This window comes from Rhipicephalus microplus, unplaced genomic scaffold, assembly GCF_043290135.1.
Source record: "Rhipicephalus microplus isolate Deutch F79 unplaced genomic scaffold, USDA_Rmic scaffold_13, whole genome shotgun sequence".
NCBI lineage: Eukaryota > Metazoa > Arthropoda > Arachnida > Ixodida > Ixodidae > Rhipicephalus > Rhipicephalus microplus.
The window spans coordinates 26,771,242-26,792,326 of NW_027464586.1; positions in this window are offsets into that span (position 1 = coordinate 26,771,242).

A 21,085-nucleotide genomic window follows, 5' to 3' on the forward strand; every position below is an offset into this window, starting at 1 on the left:
TGCACTGCATTCACTTGGCTCTATTTTCGATTCCCTGATTTGTCAGGATAAACCAGATGCTGTTACTGAAGAGACATGTCCTTTTCTACAACCAGGCTCTACACTTCCATTGACTGCGCAATGTTGCAGCTAGGCGGCCGCGAAATACAGGCCAGCTTCCTCTCTAAGGGGCGAGCAATCTGTAGCGACGTGGCCGCAACAGCACACCCGGAGGTCTTAAAGACACGCGAAGGAGCATTGCAATCAACTTGCTGCTGTCCTCTCTGTTTTTCTTTCGTTTCTTTCACTCTTGCCACTTCCGTTGCACTACGTGCACCTGGATCTATTTTCGACTCTCTGTTTGTCGGAATAAAGAAAATGTTGTTACTGAAAAGACGTCCTTTTCTACAACCTGGCTCTACACTTCCATTGACTGCGCAATTTTGCAGTAAGGCGGCCGATAAAAACAGGCCAGCTTCTTCTCTATTGGGGGAGCAATTTGTAGCGATGTGGCCGCCACCGCGCACCCCGCTGTCTAAAAAACACGCGAAGCAGCATTACAATCAAATTGCTGCTCTGCTCTCTGTTTAATCTTTGTTCATTTCACTCTTGCCAATTCCGTTGCACTGCGTGCACCTGGCCCTATTTACGACTCTCTTGTTGTCAGAATAAAGCAGATGTTTTTACTGAAAAGAAATGTCCTTTCTTACAACCTGGCTCTACACTTCGATTGACTGCGCACTGTTGCAGTTAGGCGACCGATAAAAACAGGACAGCTTCCTCTTAAAGGGGGGCGCAATCTGTAGCGGCGTGGCCGCCACCGTGCACACCGCTGTCTAAAAAACACGCGAAGCATCATTACAATCAACTTGCTGCTCTCCTCTCTGTTTAAACTTCATTTCTTACACTCTTGCCACTTTCGTTGCACCGCGTGCACCTGGCCCTATTTACGACTCCCTTGTTGTCAGAATAAAACAGATGTTACTGCAAAGACATGTCCTTTTCTTCAACCTGACTCCACACTTCCGTTGACTGCGCAATGTCGCAGTTAGAGAGCCAACAAAAACAGACCAGCTTCCTCTCTAAGGGGGGAGCAATCTGTAGCGACGTGGCCACCACCGCGCACCCCGCGGTCATAAAAACATGCGAAGCAGCTCTACAAGCAACTAGCTGCTTTCTTCTTTGTTTTTCCTTCGTTTCTAGCCCTCTTGCCACTTCCGTTGCACTGCGTGTACCTGGCTCTATTTTCGACTCTCTGGTTGTCAGAATAAAGAAAATGTTGTTACTGAAAAGACACGTCCTTTTCTACAACCTGGCTCTACACTTCGATTGACTGCGCAATGTTGCAATTAGGCAGCCGATACAAAACAGGTAAGCTTCTTCACTAAGGGGGAGCAATCTGTTTCGACGTGCCGCCACCGCGCACACCGCGGTCATAAAAACACGCCAAGCAGCACTACAATCAACTTGCTTCTCTCCTCACTGTTTATCCTTCGTTTCTTGCACTCTTACCACTTCCGTTGCACTGCGTGCACCTGGCTCTAATTTCGGCTGTCTCGTTGTCAGAATAAAGCAGATGTTGTTCTTGAAAAGACGTGTCCTTTTCTACAACCTGTCTCTGCACATCTATTGACTGCGCAATGTTGCAGTTAGGCGGCCGATAAAAACAGGCCAGCTCCCTCGCTAATGGAGGAGCAATCTGTAGCAACGTGGCCGCCACCGCGCACACCCCGGTCTTAAAAACACGCGAAGCAGCATTAAAATCAACTTGCTGCTCTCCTCTCTGTTTAAATCGTTTCTTTCACTTTTGACACTTCCGTTGCACATGGGTGCACCTTGCCCTATTTTTAACTCTCTGGTTTTCAGAATAAAGCAGATATTGTTGTTGAAAAGACATGTCCTTTTCTATGACATGGCTCTACACTTCCATTGACTGCGCAATGTTGCAGTTAGGCGGCCGATAAAATCAGGCCAGCTTCCTCGCTTATGGAGGAGCAATCTGTAGCGACGTGGCCGCCACCGCACACCCCAGGGTCATAAAAACATGCGAAGCATCATTTCAAGCAACTTGCTGCTCTTCTCTCTGTTTTTCCTTCGTTTATTCACTTTTGCCACTTCCGTTGCACTGCGTGCACCTGGCTCTATTTGCGGAATTCTCGTTCTAGGAAAAAAGTCCTTGTTGTTCTTGAAAAGACATCTCTTTTTCTACAACCTGGCTCTACACTTCTAATAAGTGCGCAATGTTGCAGTTAGGAGGCCGATAAAAACAGGCCAGCTTCCTCTCTAAGGGGAGAGGAGTCTGTAGCGACGTGGCTGCAAGCACGCACGCCGCGGTCTAAAAACACGCGAAGCAGCATTACAAATAACTTGCTGCTCTCCTCTCTGTTTAAACTTCGTTTCTTTCACTCTTGCCACTTTCGTTGCACCGCATGCACTTCGCTCTATTTGCCACTCTCTGGTTGTCAGAATAAAGCAGATGTTGTTACTGAAAAGACATGTCCTTTTTACAACCTGGGTCTACACTTTTATTGACTGCGCAATGTTGCAGTTAGGCGGCCGATAACAACAGGCCAGCTTCCTCGCTAATGGAAGAACGATCTGTAGCGGCGTGGCCGCCACCGGGCACCCCGCAGTAAAAAAAAAACATACGAAGCAGCTTTACAAGCAACTAATAGCTCTCCTCTCTGGTTTTCCTTCGTCTCTTGCACTCTTGCCACTTCCATTGTCCTGCGTGCTCCTGGCTCTACTTTCGACTCTGGTTGTCAGAATAAAGCAGATTTTGTTACTTAAAAGACATGTCAATTTTTACAACCTGGCTCTACACTTCTATTGACTGCGCAATGTTGCAGTTAGGCGGCTGTTACAAACAGGTCAGCTTCTTCGCTAAGCGGGAGCAATCTGTAGCGACGTGGCCGCAGCCGCGCACCCCGTGGTCATAAAAACCCGCGAAGCAGCGTTACAACTAACTTGTACCTCTCCTCTGTTTTTTCTTCGTTTCTTTTACTCTTGCCACTTCCGTTGCACTGCGTGCACCTGGCTCTATTTTCGACTATCTGGTTGTCAGAATAAAACAGATGTTGTTACTGCAAAGACATATCCATTTCTTCAACCTGGCTCCACACTTCCGTTGACTGCGCCATGGTGCAGTTAGGCGACCAATAAAAACAGGCCAGTTTTCTCTCTAAGGGAGGAGCAATCTGTAGCGACGTGGCCGCCAACACGCTCCCCGCGGTCATAAAAAAATTCCGCCATATCCACAGTGTGAATGATGATGAGTGGGCGAAGCTCCTGAGGTAAACCTGGTAAACCATGAATCCTCTGTACAATTTGCCCACTCGATTTTATTACATCGCTCTACCTAGCGAACGTCGCCGCACTAAATCGAACGATTGCCTTCAACCAATGACACGCGCCATATGTGACATCATTCCTATTTTATAAGATCTGGCGTCTTTCATCAACTACAAGTACCGCTTTCTAGTTTATAACATCTTGCACTTTTCATCATCAGATACAAGTACCACCATCTAGTAAACAGTACAAAAACTAAACGAGAGGTGGCTACATACAGGAGACGGTACCGCCATCTAGTGAACACTGCAAAAACTAAACTAGAGGTGGCTACATACAGGGGACGGTACCGCCATCTAGTGATAACTGCAAGAACTAAACTAGAGGTGGCTACATACAGGCTACAGGGGACGCACAGCTCCAGCCCTAAGGAGCTTCGCCCCTAAAACATGCGAAGCAGCACTACAGTCAACTTGCTGCTCTCCTCGCTGTTTTTCTTTCGTTTCTTCTGCTCTCCTCGCTGTTTTTCTTTCGTTTCTTTCACTCTTGCCACTTCCATTGGTCAGCGTGTACTTGGCTCTATTTTCGACTCCCTCGTTTGTCAGAATAAACCAGATGTTGTTACTGAAAAGACATGTCCTTTTCTACAACCTGGCTCCACACTTCTATTGACTGCGCAATGTTGCAGTTAGGCAGCCGATGCAAACAGGTCAGCTTCTTCGCTAAGGGGGGAGAAATCTGTAGTGACGTGGTCGCCACCGCACACCCCAAGGTCATAAAAACATGCGAAGCATCATTTCAAGCAACTTGCTGCTTTCCTCTCTGTTTTTCCTTCGTTTATTTCACTCTTGCCACTTCCGTTGCACTGCGTGCACCTGGCTCTATTTTCGGCTGCCTCGTTGTCAGAATAAAGCACATGTTGTTCTTGAAAAGACATCTCCTTTTCTACAACCTGGCTCTACACTTCTAATAAGTGCGCAATGTTGCAGTTAGGAGGCCGATAAAAACAGGCCAGCTTCCTCTCTAAGGGGGGAGCAGTCTGTAGCGACGTGGCTGCCAGCACGCACGCCGCGGTCTAAAAAACACGCGAAGCAGCATTACAATTAAATTGCTGCTCTGCTCTCTGTTTAAACTTCGTTTCTTTCACTCTTGCAATTGCGTTGCACTGCGCGCAAGTGGCTCTATTTTTGACTCTCTGGTTGTCAGAATAAAGCAGATGTTGTTACCGAAAAGACAATCCTTTTCTACAACCTGGCTCCACGCTTCCATTGACTGCGCACTGTTGCAGTTAGGCGGCCGATACAAACAGGTCAGCTTCTTCGCTAAGGGGGGAGCAATCTGTAGCGATATGGCCGCCACCGCGCACCCCGTTGTAATAAAAACCCGCGAAACAGCATAACAATCAACTTTAGCTTCCCTCTCTCTTTTTTCTTCGTTTCTTTCGCTCTCGGCACTTCTGTTGCACTGCGTGCACCTGGCTCAACTTTCGACTTTCAGGTTTTCAGACTAAACCAGATGTTGTTACTGAAAAGACACGTCCTTTTCTACAACCTGGCTCTACACTTCTATTGACTGCGCAATGTCGCATTTAGGCGGCCAATAGAAACAGACCAGCTTCCTCACTTATGGAGGAGCAATCTGCAGCGTTGTGGCCGCCACTGCGCACCCCGCGGTCATAAAAACATTCGACGCAGCTTTACAAGCAACTTGCTGCTCTCCTTTCTGCTTTTGCTTCATTTCTTTCACTCTTGCCACTTCCGTTGCACTGCGTGCACCTGCCTCTATTTTCGACTCTCTGGTTGTCTGAATAAACAGATGTCCTTTAAAATACACGTCTTTTTCTACAACCTGGTTCTGGACTTCCATTGATCGCCTTAGTGCAGTAAGGCGGCCAATAAAAACAGGTCAGTTTTCTCTCTGAGGGGGGAGCAATCTGTAGCGACGTGGCCGCCAACACGCTCCCCGCGGTCTAAAAAACACGCGAAGCAGCAATAAAATTAAATTGCTGCTCTCCTCTCTGTTTAAACTTCGTTTCTTTCACTCTTGCCACTTTTGTTGCACCGCGTGCACTTCGCTCTATTTGCCACTCTCTGGTTGTCAGAAAAAAGCATATGTTGTTACTGAATAGACGTGCGTTTTTCTGCAACCTGGCTCCACACTTCCATTGACTGCGCAAAGTTGCAATTAGGCGGCCGTTACAAACAGGACAGCTTCTTCGCTAAGCGGGCAGCAAAATGTAGCGACGTGGCCGCCACCGCGCACCCTGTGGTCATAAAAACCCGCGAAGCAGCGTTACAACCAACTTGTACCTCTCTCTCTGTTTTTTCTTCGTTTCTTTCACTCTGGCCACTTCCGTTGCACTGCGTGCACCTGGCTCTATTTTCGACTATCTGGTTGTCAGAATAAAACAGATGTTGTTACTGCAAAGACATGTCCTTTTCTTCAACCTGGCTCCACCCTTCCGTTGACTGCAAAATGTAGCAAGTTAGGCGGCCAATAGAAACAGACCAACTTCCTTGCTTATGGAGGAGCAATCTGCAGCGACGTGGCCGCCACCGCGCACCGCGCGGTCATAAAAACATGCGAAGCAGCCTTACCAGCAACTTGCTGCTCTCCTTTCTGCTTTTCCTTCATTTCTTTCACTCTTGCCTTTTCCGTTGCACTGCGCACACCTGCCTGTATTTTCGACTCTCTGGTTGTCTGAATAAAGCAGATGTCCTTTAAAATACATGTCTTTTTCTACAACCTGGTTCTGCACTTCCATTGACTGCGCCATGGTGCAGTTAGGTGGCCAATGAAAACAGGCCAGTTTTTTCTCTAAGTGGGGAGCAATCTGTAGCGACGTGGCCGCCAACACGCTCCCCGCGGTCTAAAAAACACGCGAAGCAGCATTACAATTAAATTGCTGCTCTCCTCTCTGTTTAAACTTCGTTTCTTTTACTCTTGCAATTCCGTTGCACTGCGCGCAAGTGGCTCTATTTTCGACTCTATGGTTGTCAGAATAAAGCAGATGTTGTTACCGAAAAGACATGTTCTTTTCTACACCTGGCTCTACACTTCCATTGACTGCGCAATATTGCAGTTAGGCGGCCGATAAAAACAGGCGAGCTTCCTCGCTTCTGGAGGAGCAATCTCCTGAGACGTGGCCACCACCGCGCACCCCGTGGTCATAAAAACATGCGAAGCAGCTTCACAAGCAACTTGCTACTCTCCTTTCTGTTTTTCCTTCGTTTCTTATACTCTTGCGACTTCCATTGCAAGGGTTGCACATGGCTCTACTTTCGACTTTCTTGTTGTCAAAATAAAGCAGATGTTGTTACTGAAAAGACTTGTCCTTTTCTGCAACCTGGCTCCACACTAACATTGACTGTGCAATGTTGCAGTTAGGTGGTCGATACAAACAGGTCAGCCTCTTAGCTAAGTGGGGAGCAATCTGTAGCGACATGGCCACCACCGCGCACCCCGTAGTCTAAAAAACAAGAGTAGCAGCATTACAATCAACTTGATGCTCTGCTCTCTGCTTAAACTTTGTTTCTTTTACTCTTGGCAATTCCGTTGAACTGCGTGCACATGGCTCTATTTACGACTCTCTGGTTGTCAGAATAAAGCAGATGTTGTTACTGAAAAGAAATGTCCTTTCTTACAACCTAGCTCTACACTTCCATTGACTGCGCACTGTTGCAGTGAGGCGGCCGATAAAAACAGGCCAGCTTCCTCTCAAAGGGGGGCGCAATCTGTAGCGACGTGGCCGCCACCGTGCACACCTCTGTCTAAAAAACACGCGAAGCATCATTACAATCAACTTGCTGCTCTCCTCTCTGTTTAAACTTCGTTTCTTTTACTCTTGCCACTTTCGTTGCACTGCGTGCACTTTGCTCTACTTTCCACTCTCTGGTTGTCAGAAAAAAGCAGATGTTGTTACTGAAAACACGTGTGTTTTTCTACAACCTGGCTCCACACTTCCGTTGACTGCGCAATGTCGCAGTTAGGCAGCCAATAAAAGCAGACCAGCTTCCTCGCTTATGGAGGAGCGATATGCAGCGACGTGGCCGCCACCGCGCACCTCTGGTCAACAAAACATGCGAAGCAGCTTCACAAGCAACTTGCTGCTCTCCTTTCTGTTTTTCCTTCGTTTCTTTCACTCTTGCGACTTCCATTGCAATGCTTGCACAAGGCTCTACTTTCGACTTTCTTGTTGTCATAATAAAGCAGATGTTGATACTGAAAAGACCTGCCCTTTTCTACAACCTGGCTCTACACATTCATTGACTGCGCAATGTTTAGTTAGGCGGCCGATACAACAGGTCAGCTTCTTCACTAAGGGGGATCAATCTTTAGCGACGTGGCCGCCACCGCGCACCCCGTGGTCATAAAAACACGCGAAGCAGCAATACAATCAACTTGTACATCTCCTCTCTGTTTTTACTTCGTTTATTTCACTCTTGCCACTTCCGTTGCTCTGCGTGCACCTGGCTCTATTTTCGGCTGTCTCGTTGTCGGAATAAAGCAGATGTTGTTCTTGAAAAGACATTTCCTTTTCTACAACCTGGCTCTACACTTACAGTGAGTGCGCAATGTTGCAATTAGGCGGCTGATAAAAATACGCCAGCTTCCTCTCTAAGGGGAGAGCAGTCTGTATCGACGTGGCCGCCACCACGCATGCCGTGGTCTATAAAACACGCGAAGCAGCATTACAACTAACTTTCTGCTCTCCTCTTTGTTTGAACTTCGTTTCTTTCACTTTAGGCACTTCCGTTGCACTGCGTGCACCTGGATCTATTTTCGACTGTTCGGTTGTCAGAATAAAGCAGATGTTACCGAAAAGACATGTCCTTTTCTACAACCTCGCTCCACACTTCCGTTGACTGTGCAATGTGGCAGTTAGGTGGCGGATACAAACAGGTGAGCCTCTTAGCTAAGTGGGGAGCAATCTGTAGCGACTTGGCCGCCACCGCGCACCCCATAGTCTAAAAAACAAGAGTAGCAGCATTACAATCAACTTGTTAACCTCGCCTCTATTATTCTTTCGTTTTTTTCACTCTTGCCACTTCCGTTGCGCTGCTTGCACCTGGCTCTACGTTCGACTCTGTGGTTGTCAGAATAAAGCAGATGTTGTTACTGAAAAGACATGTCTTTTTCTACAACCTGGCTCCACACTTTCATTGACTGCGCAATGTTGCAGTTAGGCGGCCGATACAACAAGTCAGCTTCTTCGCTAAGGGGAAGCAATCTGTAGCGACGTGGCCGTAACCGCACACCCCGCGGTCATCAAAACATGCGAAGCAGCTTCACAAGCAACTAGCTGCTCTTCTCTCTGTTTTCCCTTCGTTTCTTGCACTTTTGCCACTTCCCTTTCACTGCGTGTACCTGGCTCTATTTTCGACTCTCTGATTGTCAGAATAAACCAGAAGTTCTTGAAAAGACATGTCATTTTCTACAATCTGGCCCTACGTTTCTATTGACTGCGCAACGTACCAGTTAGGCGGCCGATAAAAATTGGCCAGCTTCCTCTCTAAGGGGGGAGCAGTCTGTATCGACGTGGCCGCCACCGCGCATGCCGTGGTCTAAAAAACACGCGAAGCAGCATTACAACTAACTTTCTGCTCTTCTCTTTGTTTAAACTTTGTTTCTTTTACTTTTGGCACTTCCATTGAACTGCGTGCACCTGGATCTATTTTCGACTCTTTGGTTGTCAGAATAAAGCAGATGTTGTTACTGAAAAGACATGTCCTTTTCTACAACCCGGCTCCACCCTTCCATTGACTGTGCAATGTTGCAGTTATGCGGCCGATACAAACAGTTCAGCCTCTTAGCTAAATGGGAAGCAATCTGTAGCGACGTCGCTGCCACCGCGCACCCCGCGGTCATAAAAACCCGCCAAGCAGCATTACAATCAACTTACTGCTCTCCTCTCTGTTTTTCCTTCGTTTCTTGCACTCTTGCCACTTCCGTTGCACTGCGTGCACCTGGCTCTATTTTCGACTCTCTGGTTGTCAGAATAAAGCAGATCTTGTTACTGAAAAGACATGTCCTTTTCCACAACCTGGCTCTACACTTGCATTGACTCCGAAGTGTTGCAGCTAGGCTGCTGATAAAAATAGGCCAGCTTCCTCTCTAAGGAAGGAGCAATCTGTAGCGACGTCGCCGCAATCACACACGCCGCGGTAATAACAACACGCGAAGCAGCAGTACAATCAACTTGCTGCTCTTCTCTCTGTTTAAAAATCGTTTCTTTCAATCTTGCCACTTCCGTTGCACTGCGTGCACCTGGCTCTATTTTTCGACTCTGAATGTCAGAATAAAGCAGATGTTACTGAAAAGACATGTACTTTTCTACAAACTGGCTCCCCACTTCCATTGACTGCGCAACGTTGCAGTCATGTCGCCGATACAAACATGTCTGCTTCTTCGCTAAGGTGGAGGAATCTTTAGCGACGTGGCCGCAACTGCACACACCGCGGTCATTAAAACACGCGAAGAAGCATTACAATCAACTTGCTGCTCTCCTCTCCATTTTTCCTTTGTTGTTTTCACTCTTGCTACTTTCGTTGCACTGAGTGAACCTGGCGCTATTTTCGACTCTGGTTGTCAGAATAAAGCAGATGTTGTTACTGAAAAGACATGTCCTTTTCTACAACCTGGCTCTACACTTCCGTTGACTGCACAATGTTGCAGTTAGGCGGCCGATAAACACAGGCCAGCTTCCTCGCTAAGGGGGGAGCAATCCGTAGCGACGTAGCCACCAACGCGCACCCCGCGGTCATAAAAACACGTGAAGCAGCATTACAATCAACTTGTAGCTCTCCTCTCTGTTTTTCCTTCGTTTCTTTCACTCTTGCGACTTTCGTTGCACTGCGTGCACCTGGCTCTACTTTCGACTCTCCGGTTTTCAGAATAAAGAAGATGTTGTTACCGAAAAGACATGTACTTTTCTACAACCTGGCTCTACACTTCCATTGACTGCGGAATGTTCCAGTTAGGCGGCCGAATAAAACAGGCCACTTTCCTCGATAATGGAAGAGCAATCTGTAGTGACGTGGCCGCCACCACGCACCCCGCGGTCATAAAAACACGCGAAGCAGCTTTACAAGCAACTAGCTGCTCTCCTCCCAGTTTTTCCTTCGTTTCTTGCACTCTTGCCACTTCTGTTACACTGCGTGTACCTGGCTCTATTTTCAACTTTCTTGTTGTCAGAATAAAGCAGATGTTGTTACTGAAAAGACATGTCCGTTTCTACAACCTGGCTCTACACTTTCATTGACTGCGCAATGTTGCAGTTTGGCGGCCGATAAAAACAGGCCAGCTTTCTCTCTAAGGGGGGAGCAATCTGTAGCGAGGTGGCCGCCACCGCGCTCCCCGCGGTAAAAAAACACGCGAAGCAGCATCACAATCAGCTTGCTGCTCTCCTCTCCATTTTTCCTTTGTTGTTTTCACTCTTGCTACTTTCGTTGCACTGAGTGAACCTGGCGCTATTTTCGACTCTCTGGTTGTCAAAAAAAAAGCAGATGTTGTTACAGAAAAGACATCTCCTTTTCTACAACCTGGCTCAACACTTCCACTGAGTGCGCACTGTTGCAGTTAGGTGGCCGATATAAACAGGCCAGCTTTCTCTCAAAGGGGGGAGCAATCTGTAGCGACGTGGCCGCCACCGCTCGCCCAACGGTAAAAAAACACGCGAAGCAGCATCACATCAGCTTGCTGCTCTCCTCTCTGTTTAAACTTCGTTTCTTTCACTCTTGCGACTTTCGTTGCACTGCGTGCACCTGGCTCTACTATCGACTCTCCGGTTTTCAGAATAAAGGAGATGTTATTACCGAAAAAATGTCCTTTTCTACAACCTGGCTCTACACTTCCACTGACTGCGCAATGTTGCAGTTAGGCGGCCGATAAAAACAGGCCAGCTTCCTCTCTAAAGGGGGAGCAATCTGTAGCGACGTGGCCTCCAACGCGCACGCCGTGGTCTACAAAACACACGAAGCAGCATTGAAATCAACCTGTAGCTCTCCTCTCTATTTTTCCTTTGTTTTTTCGCTCTTGCTACTTTCGTTGCACTGAGTGCACGTGGCTCTATTTTCGACTCTCTGGTTGTCAAAATAAAGCAGATGTTGTTACTGAAAAGACATCTCCTTTTCTACAACCGGGCTCGACACTTCCATTGAATGCGCAAAGTTGCAGCTAGGCGGCCGATAAAAACAGGCCAGCTTCCTCGCTAGTGAAAGAGCAATCTGTACCTACATGGCCGCCACCGCGCACCCCGTAGTCATAAAAAAAACGAAGCAGCTTTACAAGCAACTAGCTGCTCTCCTCACTGTTTTTCCTTCGTTTCTTGCACTCTTGCCACTTCCGTTACACTGCGTGTACCTGGCTCTATTTTCGACTCTGGTTGTCAGAATAACGCAGATGTTACTAAAAAGACATGTCTTTTTCTACAACCTGGCTATACACTTCCACTGACTGCGCAATGTTGCAGTTAGGCAGCCGATGAACTCAGGCCAGCTTTCTCGCTATGGGGGAGCAATCGGTAGCGTCGTGGCCACCACCGCGAACCCCGTGGTCATAAAAACACACGAAGCAGCATCACAATCAACGTGTAGCTCTCATCTCTGTTTTTCCTTCGTTTCTTTCACTCTTGCGACTTTCGTTGCACTGCGCGCACCTGGCTCTACTATCGACTCTCCGGTTTTCAGAATAAAGGAGATGTTGTTACCGAAAAAAATGTCCTTTTCTACAACCTGGCTCTACACTTCCAATGACTGCGCAATGTTGCAGTTAGGCGGCCGATAAAAACAGGTCAGCTTCCTCTCTAAAGGGGGAGCAATCTGTAGCGATGTGGCCTCCAACGCGCACGCCATGGTCTAAAAAACACACGAAGCAGCATTGAAATCAACCTGTAGCTTTCCTCTCTATTTTTCCTTTGTTTTTCCACTCTTGCTACTTTCGTTGCACTGAGTGCACGTGGCTCTATTTTCGACTCTCTAGTTGTCAAAATAAAGCAGATGTTGTTACTGAAAAGACATCTCCTTTTTTACAACCTGGCTCCAAACTTTGATTGACTGCGCAATGTTGCAGTCAGGTGGCCAATAAAAACAAGCCAGCTTACTCTCTAAGGGGGGAGCAATCTGTAAAGACGGGGCCGCCACCAGGCACCCCGTGGTCATAAAAACACGCGAAGCAGCATTACAATCGACTTGGAGCTCTCATCTCGGTTTTTCTTTCGTTTCTTGCGCTCTTGCCACTTCCGTTGTACTGCGCGAACCTTGCTCTACTTTCGACTCTGGTTGTCAGAATAAAGCAGATGTTGTTACTGAAAACACTTGTCCTTTTTTACAACCTGGCTTTACACTTCCATTGACTGCGCAATGCTGCAGTTAGGCGTTCGATAACAACAGGACAGCTTCCTCGCTTAAGAGGGAGCAATCTCTAGTGACGTGGCCGCCACCACGCACCCCGTGGTCATAAAAACACGCGAAGCAGCATTACAATCAACTTGTAGCTCTCCTCTCAGTTTTTCATTCGTTTCTTTCACTCTTGCGATCTTCGTTGCACTGCGTGCACCTTGCTCTACTTTAGACTCTGGTTGTCAGAATAAAGCAGATGTTGTTACTGAAAAGACATCTCCTTTTCTACAACCTGGCTCGACACTTCCATTGACTGCGCAATGTTGCAGTTAGGCGGCCGATAAAAACAGGCCAGCTTCCTCTCTAAGGGGGGAGCAATCTGTATTAAAGTGGCCTCCAACGCGCACCCCGTGGTCTAAAAAACACACGAAGCAGCATCAAAATTAACCTGGAGCTCTCCTCTCTATTTTTCCTTAGTTTTTTTTTCACTCTTGCTACTTTCGTTGCACTGAGTGCACGTGGCTCTATTTTCGACTCTCTGGTTGTCAAAATAAAGCAGATGTTGTTACTGAAAAGACATCTCCTTTTCTACAACCTGGCTCAACACTTCTATTGGCTGCGCAATGTTGCAGTTAGGCGGTCGATAAAAACAGGCCAGCTTCCTCTCTAAGGGGGGAGCAATCTGCATTGACGTGGCCTCCAACGCGCAACCGTGGTCTAAAAAACACACGAAGCAGCATCAAAATTAACCTGGAGCTCTCCTCTCTATTTTTCCTTGGTTTTTTTTTCACTCTTGCTACTTTCGTTGCACTGAGTGCACGGGGCTCTATTTTCGACTCTTTGGTTGTCAGAATAAAGCAGACATCGTTACTGAAAAGACATGTCCTTTTCTACAACCTGTCTCTACACTTCCATTGACTGCGCAATGTTGCAGCTTAGCCGCCGAAAAAAACAGGCCAGCTTCCTCTCTAATGCCTAGTTCACACTGAAACATCCGCTTTCTACGGCGACCGTAAATCCCCTGCCGCCGAAACGCAGCGTCGTTCGCACTGGACGTGCCCCGCGCCGCCGAATATGACATCTACAACGGGGCGAACGCGGGATGGATGCGCTGTCACCCGGTTGTTGTCGCGGCTCGCAAACGCCACTACGCTATCCGGTGGTGTATACTTCAACGATTCTTCTGCGCAAGAAGCAAGAAAAGACAGTACTGCTTACTTTGCTGGCAAGTGGCGGTCTTGTAATGCACGAAGAGCAAAAAACCACCGACGCCTGCGGCGTTGGTGGGTTTGTTTTGCCCTGCAAGACCGCAACAAGCTCGGTCACGCCAACAGCAAGCTCGGTCACCTCTTTCACGAAATACGGAGGCGAAGTAAGAACAGAGTAGGAGTAACTCCCATTGGTTTCAACATTTAGTTACGTGCACTGCGGCATAACAAGTGAATAGGGCTTGGCCGTCATTTTTAAAATTCCTTGACTAGAGCTCCTATTGGTCCGCGGTGACCGATTCGGCGGCAGATGCCGCAAAAATCGGTCCGAGAGCGATCGGCGCGGAGAGGGCTCTTTCGGCGGAACTCGCCGCCGCCGAACCGGATTCGGAGCACTTTCGGCGGCTAGAATGCTCAGTGTGAACGCGGCCTAAAGGGGGAGCAATCTGTAGCGACGTGGCCACCACCGCGCACCCCGCGGTCTAAAAATCTAAAAAAACACGCGAAGCAGCATTACAATCAACTTGTAGCTCTCCTCTCCGTTTTTCCTTCGTTTCTTTCACTCTTGCGACTTTCGTTGCACTGCGTGCACCTGGCTCTACTTTCGACTCTCCGGTTTTCAGAATAAAGAAGATGTTGTTACCGAAAAGACATGTACTTTTCTACAAACTGGCTCCACACTTCCATTGACTGCGCAACGTTGCAGTCAGGTCGCTGATACAAACATGTCAGCTTCTTCGCTAAGGTGGAGCAATCTGTAGCGACGTGGCCGCCACCGCGCACCCCGTGGTTTAAAAAACACGCGAAGCAGCATCACAATCAACTTGCTGCTCTCCTCTCTGTTTTTTCTTCGTTTGTTGCACTCTTGCCACTTCCGTTGTACTGCGTGCACCTTGCTCTACTTTCAACTCTAGTTGTCAGAATAAAGCAGATGTTTTCGAAACGAGATGTCCTTTTCTATAACCTGGCTCTACATTTCTATTGAATGCGCAATGTTGCAGTTAGGCGGCCGATAAAAACGGGCCAGTTTCCTCTCGATTGGGGAAGCAATCTGTAGCCACTTGGCCGCCACCGCGCACCCTGCGGTCATAAAAACACGCGAAGCAGCAGTACAATCAACTTGGTGCTCTTCTCTCTGTTTAAACATCGTTTCTTTCACTCTTGCCACTTCCGTTGCACTGCGTGCACCTGGCTCTATTTTCCGACTCTGAATGTCAGAATAAAGCAGATGTTGTTACTGAAAAGACATGTCCTTTTCTACAAACTGGCTCTACACTTCCACTGACTGCGCAATGTTGAAGTTAGGTGGCCCATAAACACAGGCCAGCTTCCTCGCTAAGAGGGGAGCAATCTGTATCGACGTGGCCACCACCGCGCACCCCACGGTCATAAAAACACGCGAAGCAGCGTTAAAATCAACTTGTAGCTCTCCTCTCTGTTTTCCTTCGTTTCTTTCACTCTTGCGACTTTCGTTGCACTGCGTGCACCTGGCTCTATTTTCGACTCTCCGGTTTTCAGAATAAAGAAGATATTACCGAAAAGACATGTACTTTTCTACAACCTGGCTCCACACTTCCATTAACTGCGCAAAGTTGCAGTCATGTCGCCGATGTAAACATGTCAGCTTCTTCGCTAAGGTGGAGCAATCTGTAGCGACGTGGCCGCAACCGCTAACACACACTGGTCATAAAAACATGCGAAGTAGCATTACAATCAACTTGTAGCCCTTCTCTCTGTTTTTCCTTCGTTTCTTGCACTCTTGCCACTGCCGTTGTACTGCGTGCACCTTGCTCCACTTTCGACTCTGGTTGTCAGAATAAAGCATATGTTGTTACTGAAAAGACATGTCCTTTTCTACAACCTCGCTCTACACTTCCATTGACTGCGCTAAGTTGCAGTTAGGCGGCCGATGAAAACAGGCCAGCTTCCTCTCTAAGAGGGGAGCAATCTGTAGCGACGTGGCCTCCTACGCGCACCCCGTGGTCTAAATAACACGCGAAGCAGCATCGAAATCAACCTGTAACTCTCCTCTCTATTTGTTTTTGTTTATTTTCACTCTTGCTACTTTCGTTGCACTTAGGGCACTTGGCTCTATTTTCGACCCTCTGGTTGTCAACATAAAGCAGATGTTGTTACTGAAAAGACATCTCCTTTTCTACAACCTAACTCTACACTTCCACTAAGTGCACACTGTTGCAGTTAGGTGGCCGTTAAAGCAGGGCAGCTTCCTCTCAAAGGGGAGAGCAATCTTTAAAGACGTGGCCGCCACCGCGCATGCCGTGGTCGTAAAAACACGCGAAGCTGAATAACAATCAACTTGCTGCTCTCCTCCCTGTGTTTGTTTCGTTTTTTTCACTCTTGCCACTTCAGTTGACTGCGTGCACCTGGCTCTATTTTCGACTCTCTGGTTGTCAGAAGAAAGCAGATGATGTTACTGAAAAGACATGTCATTTTCTACAACCTGGCTCCACACTTCCAATTAATGCGTAATGTTGCAAATTAGGCAGCTGATACAAACAGGTCAGCTTCTTCGCTAAGGGGAAGCAATCTGTAGCGACATGGCCGCCACCGCACACACCGCGGTCTTAGAAACACGCGAAGCAGCATTAAAATCAACTCGTAGCTCTTCTCTCTGTTTTTCCTTCGTTTTTTTCACTCTTGCGACTTTCATTCACTGCGTTCACCTGACTCTCCAGGTTTCAGAATAAAGCATATGTTGTCACCGAAATGACATGTCCTTTTTTACAACTTGGTTTCACACTTTCATTGACTACGCAACGTTGCAGTCAGGTGGCCGATAAAAACAGGCCAGCTTCCTCTCTAAGGGGGGAGCAATTTGTATAGACGTGGCCGCCACCGCGCACCCCAAGGTCAAAAAAAACACGCGAAGCAGCATCACAATCGACTTGCTGCTCTCCTCTTTGTTTAAACTTCGTTTATTTTACTCTTGCAACTTGCAACTTTCGTTACACTGCGTGCACCTGGCTCTACTTTCGACTCTGGTTGTCAAAATAAAGCAGATGTTCTTGAAAAAAGATGTCCTTTTCTACAACCTGGCTCTACATTTCCATTGACTGCGCAACGTTGCAGTCAGTTGGCCGATAAAAACAGGCCAGCTTCCTCTCTAAGGGGGAAGCAATCTGTAAAGACGTGGCCGCCACCGCGCATGCCGTGGTCGTAAAAACACGCGAAGCTGAATAACAATCAACTTGCTGCTCTCCTCCCTGTGTTTGTTTCGTTTCTTTCACTCTTGCAACTTGCAACTTTCGTTACACTGCGTGAAATTGGCTCTACTTTTGACTCTGGTTGTCAAAATAAAGCAGATGTTTTTGAAAAGAGATGTCCTTTTCTACAACCTGGCTCTACATTTCCATTGACTGCGCAATGTTCCAGTTAGGCGGCCGATAAAAACAGTGCAGTTTCCTCTCTATTGGGTTAGCAATCTGCAGCCACTTGGCCGCCACCGTGCAACCTACGGTCATGAAAACACGCGAAGCATCATTACAATCAACTTGCTGCTCTCCTCTCTGTTTAAACATCGTTTCTTTGACTCTTGCCACTTCCGTTGCACTGCGTGCACCTGGGTCTATTTTTCGACTCTCGTTGTCAGAATTAAGCAGATGCTGTTACTGAAAAGACGTCTCCTTTTCTACAACCTGGCTCTACACTTCCACTGACTGCGCAGTGTTGCAGTTAGGCGGCCGATAAACACAGGCCAGCTTCCTCGCCAACGAGGGAGCAATCTGTAGCGACGTGGCCACCACCGCGCACCCCACAGTCATAAAAAGACACGAAGCAGCATTATAATCAACTTGTAGCTCTCCTCTCTGTTTTTCCTTCGTTTCTTTCACTCTTGCGACTTTCGTTGCACTGCGTGCCCCTGGCTCTACTTTCGACTCTCCGGTTTTCAGAATAAAGGAGATGTTGTTACCGAAAAAACATGTACTTTTCTACAACCTGGCTCCACACTTCCATTGACTGCGCAACGTTGCAGTCAGGTCGCCGATACAAACATGTCAGCTTCTTCGCTAAGTTGGAGCACTCTGTAGCGACGTGGCCGCAACCGCACACACCGTGGTCAAAAAAACACGCGAAGTAGCATGACAATCAACTTGTAGCTCTTCTCTCTGTTTTTCCTTCGTTTCTTGCACTCTTGCCACTTCCGTTGTACTCCGTGCACCTTGCTCTACTTTTGACTCTGGTTGTCAGAATAAAGCAAATGTTGTTACTGAAAAGACATGTCCTTTTCTACAACTTGGCTCTACACTTCCATTGACTGCGCTATGTTGCAGTTAGGCGGCCGATTAAAACAGGCCAGCTTCCTCGCTAATGGAAGAGCAATTTTTAGCGACGTGGCCGCCACCGTGCACCCCGCGGTCATAAAAATACGCGAAGCAGCTTTACAAGCAACTAGCTGCTCTCCTTCCCTTTTTTCCTTCGTTTCTTGCAATCTTGCCACTTCCATTACACTGCGTGTACCTGGCTATATTTTCGACTCTCTGGTAGTCAGAATAGAGCAGATGTTGTTACTGAAAAAACATGTCCTTTTTTACAACCTGGCTCGACACTTTTTTGACTGCGCAATGTTGCAGTTGGGCGGGGGATAAAAACAGACCAGCTTCCGCTCTAAGAGGGGAGCAAACTGTAGCGACGTGGCCGCCACGGCTCACACCACCGTCATAAAAACACGCGAAGCAGCATTACAATCAACTTGCTGCTCTCCTCTCTGTTTAAACTTCGTTTCATTCACTCTTTTTACTTTCGTTGCACTGTGTGCACTTTGCTCTATTTTCGACTTTTTGGCTGCCAGAATAAAGCAGATGATGTTACTGAAAACACTTGTCCTTTTTTACAACCTGGATTTACACTTTCATTGCCTGCGCAATGTTGCAGATAGGCGTTTGATAACAACAGGACAGCTTCCTCGCTTAAGAGGGAGCAATCTCTAGTGACGTGGCCGCCACCACGCACCCCGTGGTCATAAAAACACGCGAAGCAGCATTACAATCAACTTGTAGCTCTTTTCTCTGTTTTTCTTTCGTTTCTTTCACTCTTGCCTAGCCGCGTTGTTCTAGTGGATAGTGCACTCGGCTGCTGATCCGCAGGTCGCGGGTTTAAATCCCGGCTGCGGCGGCTGCATTTCTGATGGAGGCGGTATTGTTGTGGGCCCGTGTGCTCAGAGTTGGGTGCACGTTAAACAACCCCAGGTGGTCTAAATTTCCGAAGCCTTCCACTATAGCGTTTCTCATAATCATAGGGTGGTTTTGGAAAGTTGGATTTCACATATCAATCAATTCTTTTACTCTTGCCGCTTCCCGTGCACTGCGTGCACCTGGCTCTAGTTTCGACTCTTTGGTTGTCAGAATAAAGCAGACATTGTTACTGAAAAGACATGTCCTTTTCTACAACCTGACTCTACACTTCCATTGACTGCGCAGTGTTGCAGCTTGGCCGCCGAAAAAAACAGGCCACCTTCCTCTCTAATGCCTAGTTCACCCTGAAACATCCACTTTCTACAGCGACCGTTATTCCCCTGCCGCCGAAACGCAGCGTCGTTCGCTCTGGACGCGCCCCGCGCCGCCGAATATGCCATCTGCTACGGGGCGAACGCGGGATGGATGCGCTGTCACCCGGTTGTTCTCGCGGCTCACAAACGCCACTACGTTATCCGGTGGTGTATACTTCGACGATTCGCCTGCGCAAGAAGCAAGAAAAGACAGTACTGCTTACTTTGCTGGCAAGTGGCTGTCTTGTAATGCACGAAGAGCAGAAAAACCACCGACGCCAGCGGTGTTGGTGGGTTTGTTTTGCTCCGCAAGACCGCAACAAGCTCGCTCACGCCAACAGCAAGCTCGGTCATCTCTTTCACGAAATACGGAGGCAAAGTAAGAACAGAGTAGGTTGAACTCCCATTGGTTTCAACATTAAGGTACGTGCACTGCGGTATAACAAGTGAGTAGGGCTTGGCCGCCACTTTTCTAAATTCCTTGACTAGAGTTCCTATAAGTCCGCGGTGACCGATTCGGCGGCAGACGCCGCAAAAATCGGTCCGAGAGCAATCGCCGCGGAGAGGGCTCTTTCGGCGGAACTCGCCGCCGCCGAACCGGATTCAGAGCACTTTCGGCAGCCAGAATGCTCAGTGTGAACGCGGCCTAAGGGGGGAGGAATCTGTAGCGACGTGGCCCCCACCGCGCACCCTTTGGTCATAAAAACACGCGAAGAAGCATTAAAATCAACTTGTAGCTCTCCTCTCTATTTTTTCTTCGTTTTTTTCACTCTTGCTACTTTCGTTGCACTGAGTGCACCTGGCTCTATTTTCGACTCTCTGGTTGCCAAAATAAAGCAGATGTTGTTACTGAAAAGACATCTCCTTTTCTACAACCTGGCTCTACACTTCCATTGAGTGCGCACTGTTGCAGTTAGGTGGCCGATGAAAACAGGTCAGCTTCCTCTCAAAGGGGGGAGCAATCTGTAGCGACGGGGCCGCCACCGCGCACCCCGCGGTCTAAAAAACACGCGAAGCAGCATTACAATCAACTTGTAGCTCTCCTCTCCGTTTTTCCTTCGTTTCTTTCACTCTTGCGACTTTCGTTGCACTGCGTGCACCTGGCTCTACTTTCGACTCTCCCGTTTTCAGAATAAAGGAGATGTTGTTACCGAAAAGACATGTACTTTTTTACAAACTGGCTCCACACTTCCATTGACTGCGCAACGTTGCAGTCAGGTCGCCGATACAAACATGTCAGCTTCTTCGCTAAGGTTGAGCAATCTGTAGCGACGTGGCCGTCACCGCGCACTCCGCGGTCTAAAAAACACGCGAAGCAGCATCACAATGAACTTGCTGCTCTCCTCTCTGTTTAAACTTCGTTTCTTGCACTCTTGCCACTTCCGTTGTACTGCGTGCACCTTGCTCAACTTTCGACACTAGTTCTCAGAATATAGCAGATGTTATTGAAAAGAGATGTCCTTTTCTACAACCTGGCTTTACATTTCTATTGACTGCGCAATGTTGCAGTTAGGCGGCCGATAAAAACAGGCCAGTCTCCTCTCTATTTGGGAAGCAATCTGTAGCCACTTGGCCGCCACTGTGCGCCCTACGGTCATAAAAACACGCGAAGCAGCAGTACAATCAACTTTGTACTCTTCTCTCTGTTTAAACATCGTTTCTTTCACTCTTGCCCCTTCCTGTCACTGCGTGCACCTGGCTCTATTTTTCGACTCTGAATGTCAGAATAAAGCAGATGTTGTTACTGAAAAGACATGGCCTTT